Source organism: Cryptomeria japonica, chromosome 10 (assembly GCF_030272615.1).
Source record: "Cryptomeria japonica chromosome 10, Sugi_1.0, whole genome shotgun sequence".
NCBI classification, from domain to species: Eukaryota; Viridiplantae; Streptophyta; class Pinopsida; order Cupressales; family Cupressaceae; genus Cryptomeria; species Cryptomeria japonica.
Window position 1 is genome coordinate 785,943,242 of NC_081414.1, and position 6,043 is coordinate 785,949,284.

Sequence of the window (6,043 nt, forward strand, 5' to 3'; positions counted from 1 at the left end):
GACTAAGTTATCTATATGTTGTTTATGGTTGACCTTAGCAACCAATCAACTTGTATTTTGTAACACATTAATTGAATGGTAAAATGTTATCTTTATAAAAATTCAAAACACTCGTTTTTATTACAAGATATCTAATAAAACCAGGGATCTTCCAAAATCAAATTAAGAGGAAACATGATAAAATATTGTAACATGCACTTCCAACACAAGACCTTTGATTGGATCTCAATTTATAATTAATGAAATAAATATTAATAAAACAAAATCATTAATTTTTTAAAACAACAAAACAACTCAATAAAAAACAATAAAACAACTCAATTGATAATTTTAAAAAAAAATCAGTTTATTAAACCTCGCGTAATAATACAAATTTCTCACGCGACATGAAACTTTCAAGTGGGGCATTCCGAGAATTGAACTCGGGACCTCTCGCACCCTAAGCGAGAATCATACCACTAGACCAAATGCCCGAATGTAAAGATTTTAATTTAAAAATAATATTGGACTTTATTTAAAGCAAACGAAAAGACTAAATCATGCATTCTCAAGGGTGGGATTCGAACCCATGCCCTAGTTAGATCTCAAAAGTTGAGTGAAGAGTTTCCAAAGCCAAATTAGGAGGAGGCGTAACATGTACTTTCAATATAAAGTTTTTTTCAAATCCCAATTCTAATAATGAGAGTTCATCCTAAATTAACATGGAAAAGAGAATTCAATTCTCAAGCTACTCATTAAATTATTTCTAATTTTTTTTTTGGTATTGTTTTAAAGTAAATTCTTGAAGACTTTCCATGGTAGTAACTTTCTACTATACAGAAGTTATGTGCAAAGTAATTTTTATCATAATTTTAATTTTTTTATATTATAAAGATTTTAGGTTTCTATTGTCCTACAATTTAATATTTTAGATTAGATTAAGGACTTCTGATATGTATAACACACCTAGTCTTATAGTTTTAATGATCTCTCACTTGTTGTATACATTGCAAGAATCATAAGGGGCTTTATACATAAAGACGAGCTTTATCCATTCATGAAAGGTAGGTTTCTTTTCCAATTTGATGGCACTTTGATTGCAGTAGGACCACAATTATATTCTACCTAAATTTGGTATCCATAAACAATCTCTTAAGCTAACCTACTTTCTTATAATGAGTAGTTGTTACATTTATCTACATTAGTAGTTAAACGAGATTGCACAACCTGTTGTTTTCTTATATAACTAATGGCACCACTAAACAATGTAAATATATACCTACTTGTAGACCTCTTGCTATCTATATCTCATACTCGATTAGAATGGACACAAATCCTTATTTATTCATTATTATACCCAAGAGCCATCCTCCCTAGTAGCAATTTGAATAGTTTGATGTGTCTCAAAGATAATTGAAGATCTTTAACCATAATCTAATGTTCTTTTATCATATTATGCATGCACCACCTCATGCCCCCCACTACTTCAGTTATGTTTGTTCTAGTATCAAAAATCCACATACATAGTGCTATCAACTTCCCTCTATAAGGGACATGGCTCATTTCCTCTATCTCACCTAGTGTTAAAGTTCACTAATCAATTGAAATATGTATCCTCATAAGAATGAGAATATTCACTATCTTGCAATCTTGCATCTTAAACTACTATATGATATCCATCCCTAAGAAGAACCAAACTTTCCCAATCCATTTTGATCAAACTAAAATTAAATTCTAGATTTAAAATCTTTGTTTATATCCTCACTATTAAGTTAAAGAATAACATATCATTGGCATGTAAATAGATAATCCATGTTTGATGTAAACATAATTATTTGATGTAGCTCTAAATGTCCCAAATTCAATTATCAAACCTTTCCTGTCACATCCTAAGGGACTATTTAAAACTATAAAGAGACTTTTCTAGCTTTAAAAACCAAATCTTTCTTGCTATTCACCTCAGAGATCTTTGGTCCTATCATGTAAATTTCCTCCATCAAATCCCATTGATAAAAAGATGCCTTCAAATCAATTAATTTTGCCCCAAGGTCATATGCAAGAATAAAAGATAATAATAATCTAATGAATTCCATCATTCTAAAAGGAGTGAAGATCTCACCAAAATGAATTTCCTTTTCCTTGGAAGAAACCTTAGCTATTAACCTTGGTTTATACTTCTCACCAAGGTATGCTTTGAGATATACTTCTTGAAAACTCATTTGCAATCTGTAAAGGCTCTCTCCCCTTAAACTTTATCTCACAAATAAATAAATTCTCATTAATTTAATAATATAAAAATAAAAGATAATAACTCAATATTCATATTAAATGTCAAAATATATCTTAATAAAGTAATACTTAATCCAGGTATTAGCATGTAAAAATAATATGCCTTAAAGTATAAATTAGGCATCTCAAGCCTTATGTCACAGTCAATACCACATTAGGTACAATACAAAAGATATATATAAGAATGATATGAGAAAATATAGTCAATAGCTCCTTGAATGCCATCAACCCCAATAGCTCAAGCGATGGGAACTTGGCTCAAGCGCTTTTCACCCAACCATGAAGATTACACTCCCCTGGAATTTTTCATAACATGAAATGCCTAGCTACATGGAAACAATATTGTTTCCTACATATTGAAACTTCCACTACACCAACCATCTAGAAACACCTCATCATCACCACTAGACTACTCAACAATATCAAAACACTCACTTTCAGACCGTCTATGATGCATAGTGACATCAATGACAACACCAAATAGGTTGACATCAATGATGACACAACTTAACAACTCGAGTTTCAAACATTCTCCCCTTTTGTAATTGATGGCAACACTTGTACCACCAATGGTAAACAACACTTATAACATTATCTTCCCAATAGTATCTCTCTCCCCCTTTGACATTAAGGACAAAGGGTACAAAATTATCAACAATAGATCTCTCTCTCTCTTCCACATTATAACTCTAATAACTACAATACTTCATCTGCAACCACACAACACTACTCCCCCTAAGAGCAGCAACCACATCAATCCAGGAGATGACATATGAACTTTCAATCTCCCCCTAGATAGGTGCACCACTTGAATGTATTTAGTTTGAATAAGGAGGGGGGTCTACCTACAATAATGATTCCCACTTTTTTGCCACTTTTGACACTGAGATGAACATTTTTAAAATAATCGTCAACTTCCGACAACTATAACTTTTAAACTATTAAGAATTTGAAGATAATGTAAATTAGTGGTTTGTAGCATTTTGTCTGTAAATTATAAATATATTTTTTTCAAATTTTTTTTATTAGCAGGCAGCCCCTTCGTTCTATTTAAACTATTAAGAATTTGAAGATAATGTAAATTAGTAGTTTGTAGCATTTTGTCTGTAGATTAATAAATATATTTTTTTTCTATTTTTTTGAATATTTTTTTTTTAATTTCCATCTCCCTTGAAAAGTAGTTTTTTACAACAAACTACATTTTTTAAGAGTGATGTGCCTCCCGAAACGAATAACTTTTTTTCTATAAATGATAAAAACTAACATCAATATCCAGGGCTTTCAGTTGGTTTGATAGTGATATGTTCAATATTTTTCATTTTATTAAGTTTTGAAGTCCGACTATTTATAATTTAGACATAGGTTTAGGTTTCAACGCATAACTTTTTCTATATATATCGAAATTCAATTTACTTTTTTATTAGAAAGAAGACATCAATATGGAGGGCTTATATTTTTTTTATTTATTTTTTAATTAGTTTTCTATTTTTCCCAATGCGTTGATCAGAGAAGTTCATGTTCAGTGAAAAACCAATATTTCATAAAATTAAAAAAACAAGATCATAATAAATTCACAATGTAATAAAATTATACTCGTTAGAAAGCTTGCTTCGAGCACTACCATCTTATATTTATGGGTTATCAAGATTCTTTCATTTGAGCCTTGACCAGAGGTTTGAAGGCCAAAATTTCTCAGAGTTTTGAAGAATTTGGGGAGAGATGTCAAAAAAGGGTAGTTCGTATGAACAGGGGTTCGAACAAAGGGGGTTCGCTTGAACCCCCCTTCGTTCAAACCCCCTAGGTAGAATAATGGCACAAACATTCACATAACGACCTAGTTCGAATGAACGCGACCTTTTGTAATGGTCGACGTTCGTATGAACCCTAGCTGACCCAAATTTTCATTTTTTTAACAGTTTGTCATATAAATATAGATTTTTTTTTTCATTATTTTAAACACAAATGATAAAAATAATTTGCATTTTTGAATGAAAGAAAACATTTGAAAGTTATTTTGAGGGAAATATTTTGAAGATATTTGAAGGTTATTTTAAAAGCACGGGGAACAAGAAGAGAAGGCAAAATAAGACTTCAAGGAATTATTCACCTCAAATGGAACAAAGATATCGAGAACAAAGAAGACAAAGATATTGGTGCAGGAGCACCTAGAAGACCAAAGAACTCAATGAATCCATTAAAGGCTTTTGAAGGTCATGGGACTGAAGAGCCAATCGATTATGATGTATTGAGGCCCATTATGGCCTTTAATGATGAAAAATGTAATAAGTTTGTAATTTGTCCTAAAGGGCCTGGTAAGGACCTTAGGACCAACAAAAAGATGTAATAGGAATTTTTGGTTTAGAGAGTCTAGAAAGGTTTAGACAAGTTTAATAAGACATTTTAAGACCTTGAGTGTCAGTAGCTAGGATTTTTTGATCAAATAATGTCATTTTCCATACTTGACAAATTTGAATATTTGAAAGGCAACGACTAGGTAGTTTTGGGGGGAAATTAGTTTTTAGAGAGTTAAATGCTTTAAGAAAGAGATGTAACCAATCAAAAGTAGTTGGTATAGTTAGGGGGAAGTTATAAAAGGTTTATGCAATGCTTTGTATGACAGATCATGCTAGTGTACGGACCGGGACAAGCAATAACAACAAAGTCTTGTTTTCTTGCAACTTTTTGGTGTTTGGCTTATGGTAAATTTTTCTTAAGTGTGTATTAGAATTACTAATGCATTAAAGAGACCTTGAACATCTTATTTTCAGGGAAGATTCACTGATAATCCATTTGTCTCAGACTTTAGACCGGTTGTATTGACTATCCTAACAGATTTGTGTAATTTAGCATTTGATTTGGTTGATTTGCAATGAGAATGGTCATTCCATGAATGTAAAAGGCCTAATATTCATGGGATGGAACTCATATAACATGTAAAATATAGTACTAATATATTGATGTGCAGATTGGGTGGAGAACCGGGGTGATCACCAAAACAGTGAATGTAAAAGTGGAGAAAATGCTTGCTAAGGAGCAGCAATAGCAAATCCGTCTTAAGGAGGGGTATATTTTATGATTGAAAGTGTTAAGAAATGTCCTATTGAAGGTGAAACCATCATCAGTTGGGTGGTATAGATTTTGGAAGAGGGGTATGTGTGAAACCCTACTTTTAAGGGTTTGAGGAAGGCTAAATTTGGGATCTTGCACTTAGGGAGGTTAAACCTTGAAACCAATTGCATATTCCTTAGTTTTACACCATATTGGATGAATTTTGAAATTTTGGGAGTCAGGGAGTGAAGACATCATATCCCTCCTTTGTAAATTTACCATTTTTGGAGTCTCAAAACAGTGCACAGTTGCAGGACAACATATACTTTCCAAAGTAACCTCATGTTAGAGCCAAAAGGGTGTCTGGATATATGATTTTTTTGTTTAGTTTTTTGGAAAAGTTGGGTGGAAATAATTGATCTTCTTCGTTGGAGGGCTAACTGGGCAAATAGGCCTAGAAGACTAAAAAGAGGGTTTTGCATAAGGACTAGTTCTTAGAACCACAAAACCGGTTGAAACATCTTATTTGGGATTTGTATAAACATTCCATACCTTTGGAATCATTTGGAGAAGTGTTGGTTTGCATTTGACCTATCTAAGCCATTTGGGTGCTCGTAGGCCTAGGGGTTTGAACCTTGTATTTCCCTTATAAATATTAAGGCGCATTTATCACACCCTTCCTCTACATCAGATATTATGATGCAAGTATGTATTTTTATTTAATTTC

The 6,043-nt window shown here is 32.1% G+C and overlaps 1 non-coding gene across 1 annotated transcript; it reads right to left on the minus strand.

Moving 5' to 3' along the window:
* Positions 1 to 401: 401 nt before the first annotated feature.
* TRNAP-AGG (transfer RNA proline (anticodon AGG)) lies at positions 402 to 473 on the minus strand. Its single transcript has one exon. It is a non-coding gene; the product is annotated as a tRNA-Pro (tRNA).
* Between the last annotated feature and the right edge of the window lie 5,570 nt (positions 474 to 6,043).